This window comes from Chinchilla lanigera, unplaced genomic scaffold (genome assembly GCF_000276665.1).
Source record: "Chinchilla lanigera isolate Chin_1 unplaced genomic scaffold, ChiLan1.0 scaffold00044, whole genome shotgun sequence".
NCBI classification, from domain to species: Eukaryota; Metazoa; Chordata; class Mammalia; order Rodentia; family Chinchillidae; genus Chinchilla; species Chinchilla lanigera.
In genome coordinates, this window is record NW_004955445.1 from 2,051,159 (window position 1) to 2,060,175 (window position 9,017).

The 9,017-nt window shown below is 47.8% G+C and overlaps 1 long non-coding RNA gene across 1 annotated transcript; it reads left to right on the forward strand.

Moving 5' to 3' along the window:
• Window positions 1–241: 241 nt before the first annotated feature.
• Window positions 242–2,179, forward strand: LOC102004986. Its single transcript, XR_262295.1, has 3 exons — window positions 242–322; window positions 453–552; window positions 2,073–2,179. It is a non-coding gene; the product is annotated as an uncharacterized LOC102004986 (long non-coding RNA).
• The last annotated feature ends 6,838 nt before the right edge of the window (window positions 2,180–9,017 follow it).

Below are 9,017 nucleotides of genomic sequence, written 5' to 3' on the forward strand. Positions count from 1 at the left end.
CAGGCTTTGTAGTCGGCCCCGCCCCCGTCGCTCGGACACGCCTCAAACCCCGCCCCCGCGCGGGGGCCGCCGGGAAGTGTAGTCCGGGCCGCCGCCCAGCCGCGCCCAGCCTCGCCCAGCCTCACCGGAAGCCCGGGTCTCAGAGGGCGCATATGGAAAAAGGGGCGGCCCAAGCATTTCTGCCCCAATCACAGACCTGGTCTGCGGGCCTTGGACCCTCGAGGTGCGCAGATTGGTGGCTTAGAAGTAACGCTTATTAGCCTCATGCTTCTAGAGTCAGGGCGTATCCCGCAGCCACTTAGAGGGCAACACATATCAAAAGGTTGGCGATTTCACATTATAATCTTTTTTTTTTTTTTTTTTTGGTACCAGAAATCGAACTCAGTACCTTGTGCTTGCCAGGCAGGCACTTGTGGCGCTGAGCTATATCCAGCCGTATAATCCTTCTTCAGGTGTTCATCAGAGCTCCCTAGGCGGCAGGCCCTCTGGAGGATCCCCTCCCCCAACCCCACTGAGCTTCTGTGACTATGACAACTCAACGGAAATACACAGGTACAAGCCTGGAATCTCAGCACTGTAGGAGGCTGAGGCAGGAAGATCCAAGTTCCAGCCCAGCCTGGACAACTTAGCCGTTTAGCGAGAGCCTGTCTAAAAGGGGTAGAGGTATATAGTTCAATGCAAAGGTCCTGGGTTCAGTCCCTATTACGGAAAAATAAAACAACAAACCCCATAAAAACGCAGTAAATGTACGAAGCACAATCCGGAAGGAGCTAAATCAGAAAGTGGGTGGAGGTGGGGGCCGATGGTCCTAGAGGCCCCTGAGGGTTTTGCGTGCGCTCTGCAGAAGTCCAGAGCCGAGGTTCTCCGAAGCTATCTCGGGCTTCAGTGTGCCCTGCCAGGACTGTCCGCACGGCTCTCCTGGCCGCCCAAGAAGCATAGGGCCCTTTGTTCCCCTGTTATCGGGGCTGGGGACAGTGGCACAGGGCTGTGATCCCCTCTACTTCCAGCTGGGTCAAGAGGATGGCAAGAGAGTCACAGCCTGGGCAACTTAGGAAGGCCCTTCCCCAAAAGGAGATGTGTTGGGGCTTAGCACTTCCTCGGTTCAGTCTCAGTACTAAAAAAAAAAAAAGATTTTAGGAACCGGCCCCCAGGGGTGACACTCCCGCCTCTGGAGCGGGATCAGGGCCTCACACCACCATCCCCAGCGCGGCTGTGGGGACCTGCGGGCTTGGGAGCTGCAGCCTGCTCCAGCTGTCCGCACAGCGGGCCACAGGCGTGACACGCATGGCCCGTGCGATAGTGACGCGGGCAGCGGCTGCTAGCGGGTTTGGCCCCCTCGGGGTTATCCAGTGCTCGCTTAAGGGTCTCTCCTCGCTCCCAGGGGGCACCATGAGAACCGGGCCCCGGGCTTTTTAGTTCAAGCCACAGAGCCCGACAAAAGGGCCCGGGGAAAAGTTTGTTAAGTGAATCAGCGAGAATGAAGGGGCGAGGCGCGCTCCGGGCCAGCCCAGGGCGCCTCCAACGCCTCTTAAAAACTTGGATGAAATGGTGACCTTGACCTCCCTCTAGCGGCCGGGGAGGCGGCGCCGCCCCAGCGCGAGAGCTCGGGCCTCCTCGGCCCCTTCTGCGCTTTCCCTCCACATGCAGCACGAGGTGGCCGGGAGAGCTGGGCTGCCCGGCTCAAGGAGGGGCTCCCGACTTACAAGTCCCGGGCGCCCCGGGGCCGCGTCCCCGCCCAGGCTGCCCTCCTGACCTTCCCGCCGGCAGCGCATGGCGCTGTGAAGCGCGTGCCGCCCGGCCAGGAGGAGCCGCATGCCGAACAGCTGCTGCCTGGGGCAGCTCCGTGTCCACCCACGCTGGGTTTCCGCATCCCCAACCTCTCCTCCTGCCCGGTGGCCCCAGGTCCCCGCGTGTCACGTCTCCTGCCCAACAATCAGCCACTTGATGGCCAGGGCTCCAGGCCCAGGGATACAGCAAGAGGAAGCGCCTCCATAGAGCTTACACTTAGCAGGCTGGAGACGATGAATGGAAGAATACGTATATATATATATCAATATCATTTTTTTTTCCAGCTAAACTTTCCCAGGCAAGTACTGAGCAGAGTGCAAAGAGGAAGCGCAGGGAGAGGGGTGAGTGTGCCTGGTGTCATTTAGGGCTGAGGATATGCCTGGGAATTGGTGAAAGGACATGTGAGCCTGGGGACCACGGCTGCGTGGAGGGACCTAGGAGGAGAGAGCTTCCCTGGACAGGGCAGCTCTGGGCGCAGCTGGCCCCCTGGGGCCTGCCCACAGCCAAGGCTGCAGTTTGGCCACAGCCCAGCCTGACTTGTCCTTGCTGGTGTGGCCACAAGCAAGCTGCCCCCAGGCCAGATGCAGTCCTCCAGATCCTGTCTGTGACCGTGGCATAATGATAGTGCCCGTCCCATGGCCAGCGGAGGTCTGTGGCCATGTGGGCAGAGCCTTGGCACAGGCGTGCTGCTGCCCTCACAGTACTGCATCACTGGACACTGCCTTGGGCTGGACGCTGGCCTGCTGAGGGCCCCCGGCTTCTCAGTCTGAGGGATATCCCATCCCAGGAGAGGGCGGGTGGGGCAGAGCGTGTGTCAATGAACGCAGGGGTGAGTGGAGAGGGCAGCAGAGGGTTGGGCGCACACCCGGGATTTCCAAGCCAGCGTGCAGACAGCCCCAAAAGTATCTTGAGAGAAAACACAACCCAGCAAACAAAAAGAGGAACCTAGGAGGCCTGGGGCCCGGAGCCTTTCAAATCAAAGCCAGCCTGGGTCGCGTGGGTTCAGCTCTACAGAGTGATCAGCCCTGCCCGCTCCTGTTCATCATGTGCTGGATCCTCAGAGTCACTTTCCTGCTCTCCACGGCCGGGAGCAGACCCTGCTCAGGCCCCACACGCAGTCCTCAGCTCTCTGTGTCTCAGCAGAGCTTTTGGGAGAGAGAGAGTGTGCTGAGCTGGTCGCACTCCAGCGGTTTGCATCTTCTCACCTGCAGGAGTTCCCCAGCCTCACTTCCCTCCCACACCCCTGCGCAGGCCATAGTCACCTGAGCCCCGCTGCTCCCGGCCCAGCCTCACCAACAGTGGCCCCTCCTAAGCTCCTTCCGGGGACAGGGGGCCCTCAGCGGCCCCTGAGATGCAAGGATTCATCTCAAAACCACTTTAAAATGAAATGCCCAGAGTTGCAAAGGAAAACGGCCATATTAAAATATAGCTAGTCAGTCCATTCCCGGTACCGGAAAAAAAAAAAACAGAAAACAAAAATAGAATAAAATAAAATATAGCTAGTCAAATATATAAAGTGACTGCCAGGAAGATGGCGGAGTGGTGAACGGCAGAGAAACAACCCTTCTGAGATTTGGTATCCAGACAGAGGAATATAGCAATGTGAGGAAGAGAAGGAGGAAGGAAGTGGGTCCCCGGGAGCCAGCAAGGATCTGAAGTGAGAAATGAAGCCCCCAGGGAGAGACCTCAGTGCAGAAGGAGGTTGCAAGAGGCGCTCTCTCCCTGAGCCCCGACTCGCTGCAGAGGAGGCACAGCTCGAACCTGGAGGCGCCCGGTGACTCCTGGAAACCCCCGAGGCCTCCTTGGAGAAATGCACCAGTGGGATGGAGCAGTGGACACAGCGATCCACAGTGGGTGAGTTATTTGGGTTCACACATCCATTGGCCGTTAGTCTTGTTGGAGAGGGGCCCACTGAACTCGGAACTCAGTGCAGCTGCAGCTGGCTCCATCCAGTGGCTCCCAGTGTCAGGGTCAGGGGGAGCCGAGTTTAAACTGGCAGGAGGCACATGGGCTGTTGCAGGCTCAACAACTCAGGCTCCAGCTTCACAGCCAGGATCCAGTCTCAACTCCAGTGGAACTAAAAGTGCAGCCTTACTGGGATTACCCACTACCTTGCCATAGGTCCACAGCTGGCTTGCTGGGATTCATCAACACAGACCTGGGCTCTGCCTGCCCACTCTGCCTACCAGAAACACCACAGATACACCTGAAAGGGGACGTTCTCTCTTTGCTTGTTTTTGTTTTGTTTTGCGTTTTCTTTTTGTTTGTTCTTGTTTTTATGAATGCGAACATTTTTTCCAGTTTTTTGTTATTGTTGTTCTGTTCTGTTCTTGTTTTTGTTTCTTCCTTCCCTATTTCCCTCCTATCTTCTTTACCAGGTTTCCAAAGTTTGTGTAATCTTCCTTTGTCCTCCAGCCTTGCTTCTAATCTTTTTCTCTTCTTCTTCTTTTTTTTTTTTTTTGGTACTGGGACTCAAACTCAGGACCTCAGCACTGTGCCACTGAGCCAAATTCCCAGCCCTCTTTCTCTTCTTTATTTCTCCATTCCCTCTCAAGTACTTTTAAGTTTCCTCCCCTGAGAGTAAAGTTGCCAGCTTGAGGGCATTTTTATGTATACAATTTTCTGGTTTGTTTTACATTTTGTTATATAACCACAAATCTAGTTCATGTGGGCAAAGGTAGCAAATTAATAATTAGCAAAGTTTGCCATTTTCTAGGCTGTGTTTGATGTCATTGTTATTGCTGATTGTACTACTATAGCCATGACATAATTGCTCCAATCAGTTGTTCTTCCTGGTATATCAAGACTGAGATTGCCTAAGGGTCATAAACAATACTATAGGCTAGTGCCAAAGAACCAGGGGCTGGGCCAAATAGGCATCAAGTTCCCATCCCCAATAAATTGAAGAGTTAGGATCTTGCAACAGATCCAAAACCCAAAAATCAGCTATACTTGGAAGACACTGCTGAGTAGTCATTTCCTAAGGGTTCTAAATATTAGCAATAAAGCTACCTGCTATAGCAATGTACAAGCATCAACCCAGGAATTTAACAAATAGAAAATGAGAAGACACCTAAGCAAGATGCAACCCCCGACTTCCAGCTCACCAAACGCAAACCCAAGGGGAATGAGGTGGAACAGTTTTAAAGCCACCCACCGGGACTTTCTGAGCTGGTAACAGTGGAAGTAACAAAACAGATGATGAAGCTCTAGAAAAAGTGAAATCAGAAGTAATCTCTCAGATAACTACAGAGATGGTCACCATAATGTTAGACGTTAGTGACTCTAGGACAGATATAGATTTTAAAAAATAGAGGAGCTTAAGAAAATGATGGAAACTATGAATACCCAATATAGCAAAGAAATGGAATCCAAGACACTGGTTCAAACATATCCAAGAGATTAAAAATTCCTTTGAAAGTATATGCAGCAGAATGAACCAATGTGAGGACAGATATAGAAGATAGGATTGCAGTTAGTAATCATGAAAAGAAATATTTCTTAAAAATAGCAAGGGACCATGAAAAATCAGTCCAACAGCTACTAGACAAGATTGATTGGGGTTGATGAAAAAGCAAGAGATACCACAAATGACATTTTTTAAAAAACCTGTTCACAGAATTAATGTCAGAAAACTTACCAAGCATGAAAAAATTTGCTATACATGTAAGTGAGGCATAGAGAAGTCCAATTAAGCCATGATCAAAAAAGATTTATACCAAGGCATACAATTGTCAAGCAGTAGACTCCTCAGCACAAACCTTCAAGTCAAGGAGAGCTTGGACTGAAGTATTTCAAGCTTTAAAAGAAAGCAACCTTCAACTGAGATTGAGGTAAAGTACCTGCAAAAGTACCTTTCAGAATTGATGAAGAAGTGAGATACTTTCATGATAAAGAACACCTAAAGAAATTCTGGGGGCTGGGGATTTAGCTCAGTGGCAAAAGCGCCTGCCTGGCAAGCGCAAGGTCGTGAGTAGAAATTCTGGGGCTGGGGATTTAGCTCAGTGGCAAAAGTGCCTGCCTGGCAAGCGCAAGGTCGTGAGTTCGGTTCCCGGTACTGGAGAAAACCAAAAAAAAAAAAAAAAAAAGAAATTCTGACTACCAAACCAGTGTTCTGAAGGACTTGCTAGAGAGAGATAATGAAGACTACAACTCCGTGAACCCCCCCAGAATGAATTCACCAGGCAAGGCAAAAGAGGGGGAAAGGGCAGTAATAACAGGAAATAACATGATAAGGATAAGTCATTACATATCAGTTATAATATTAATGTTAATCATCGAAATTCACCAATCAAAAGAAACAGACTGACAGAATGAGTCAAGAAGCAAGCTCCAACAACATGCTGCATACAAGAAGCACATTTAATTAAAAAAATATAGCTGGAAAGTCAAATCATGGACAAAAATACTCCATGCAACAGGAACCTGGAGAAAAGCAAGGGTAGCTATTCTATTTGCAGACAAAGTAGATTTCAAGCCAAGACTGATTAAAAGAGACCAAGAACATAACTACATAATTTAAAGGGAACAATCCAAGAGGAAGAGATAAAAATCTTAAATATACATGCACCAAATACCAGCACAACTATATAAAATAAACATTAATGGACCTGAAAAATCAAATAAGCACTAGTACAATTGTATTGGGGGACCTCAATATCCCAGTGTAGACAGATAGACAGATCAACTAGACAAAAAAAATCAACACAGAAATATCAGAACTGAAGCAAACTTTTGAACAAATAGACTTAGTAAATGTCTACAGAGTGTTCCACCCCACGATATCAGAATACGCATTCTTCTCAGCTGGACACAGGACATTCTCCAAAATAGACCATATCCTAGCTCACAGAACACATTTAAGTAAATGCAAAGGAATTGAAATTATCCCATGCATATTTTCAGACCATAGTGCAATGAAATTGGAAATCAGTGGCAAAAGAAACTACAAAAATTTCATAAACACATGGAAATTAATTAACACCCTCCTGAATAACCAATGAATGGGTCACAGATGAAATTAACGAAGAAATTAGACAATTAATAATGCCAGTACAACATACTGGAACTTATGGGATACAATGAAAGCAGTCCTAAGAGGGAAACTTACAGAGATGAATTCTCATATCAGAAAAACAAAGCGAGTTCAAATAAATAACCTAATATTACTTCAAGCTTCTAGAAAAAGAAGAGCATGTTAAACCCAAAGCTTGTGTAAGGGAGGAAATAATAAAATCAGAGTGGAAGTTAATGCAATATAGACTAAGAAAACAATACAAACAATCAATGAATCAAAGAGTTTGTTCTTTGAAAGATTAAATAAAATTCACAAACCCTTAGCCAACCTTATCAAAAATGAAAGAAAGTAAAGTCTCAAATCCATGCAATTAGAAATGAAAAGGGTAAAAGCCTAAGAGATCCTGCAGAACTCCAGAAGATCATCAGTACCTAATTGGAGAACCTATATTCCCATAAGTTTAGGGAAGACCTAGTGCTACTACTCCTCAAACTCTTTAATGAAATTGAAAGGAAAACAATACTTCCAGATTCATTCAAGGATACATCCAAAAAGGAGAACTAGAGGCCAGTCTCCCTCATGAACATAGATGCAAAAATCCTTAACACCTGCAGTGTGCCCATGTCACATGCCCTGAACTTTGTTTCCCAACAAAATAAAAGAAACCTGGGACCTTACCACGCAGGTCAGGTCACACTAGGGGTGGTGGTGCCAGTCTCACTAAGTTGCTAAATTGTCCAGGCTGAGCTCAAACTTCCAGTTCTCCTGCCTCAACGTCCCAGAGTGCTGCGATCACGGGCATGAGCCACCACACCCACTCAGACCATGTCATGCTCTGTAATCTCAGCACACTGGGAGGCTGACAAGGATTACAGGCAGGAGGATTACAAGTTGGAGTCCGGGTATAGAGAGCCTTTCCCAGTCCTCGTTGCAGCCCAGGAAGTTTGCATTTGTAATCCCATGAAAAGCTATTGGAATTCTAGCGAGTTAATTCCAATCTACCACTTCCAGTGCAACCCATGGCGAGAATAAAGACGCTAAGGCATATTAGTAGTTGTCTTGCTTTTTTGTTTTTTTGTTTTTTTACTGAGACAAAATACCTAACACCCAAAATGAAGGAAGGAAAGGTTTATTTAGCTTAGAGTTTGTGGAGGTTTCAGTCTATTATCAGCTGGCTTCAAGGCAGAAGATAACAAAGCAACAAGAGCAAAGGGGGGAATGGCAGCTGAACAGCAAAGCAGCCAGAGCAAAAGGGAGGATTGGCCGCAAGCAGCCTCTTTCCTTCCCTTACATTGTAAACAGGCTACCCCCACCTAAGGGGCGAGTAGCTCTCACATAATCTCCATGCCCTCCTCTTGCTCAGGATGTATACAAAGTAAGCACCCTGGCTTCCTGCTGAGTCACTTAGCCAGACCTCTAGACTCCCCAAGTTGACACAAGGTATCAACCATAACACTCCACCCCTTGTCAACTTGGCAACCGGACACATTTTTTTAAACCAGTTTTTAGATGTAAAGACATTATATTAGAGCCACATTTTACCCCCTAAAGACTCATGTATATCCCTTTATGTAAAAGGCATTTAGTCTGTCTGCAAGAGTTGCCAAAGTCTTAACAGTTTTAGCATTGCTGAAGAGTCTAAGTCCCAAGTCTCCTCCGAGATGTAAGGCAAACTTAGCTGTGAGCCCCTGTACAAATGAAAAGTTAAACACTTTTAACATTTAATGGCACAAAATAAGTAGTACCATTTTAAAAGGTATAAACAGGGGGATACAGAGCATTGGGACCAAAACAAGTCTAAAATCTAGCACGGCTAACCTTATGTCCTGTAGTTTTATGTCTAGCATCTGCAGCAATCTGTGGCACGTTATGAGCTCCAAAGGGCTTGCATGAGTCCACCCCTGTGGCATTTTGGAACATGGCACTCTGCGGCTTTCTTTTTAAGGCAAGGTCTTTTACCTTTGCAGTTTTGAGGCTGCAAAGAGTAGAGATTTGCTGCTTGTGGTGCCCTCAGGCCATCTTTTTTATTTTTTTGTTTCTTCTCTGCAATAGAGATCTCCTCAGCCCTAACTTTGCAGTCCACAGCTTTACTGGAGCTTTTTTTTTTGCCAAACTCACAGTTTAAATCATTCTACTGGGCTCTTTGCTCTTGCTTCTCAACATAAATTTGGCTAAAAGCCCCCAACAATAGCCACGCCACTTCCCCAACATT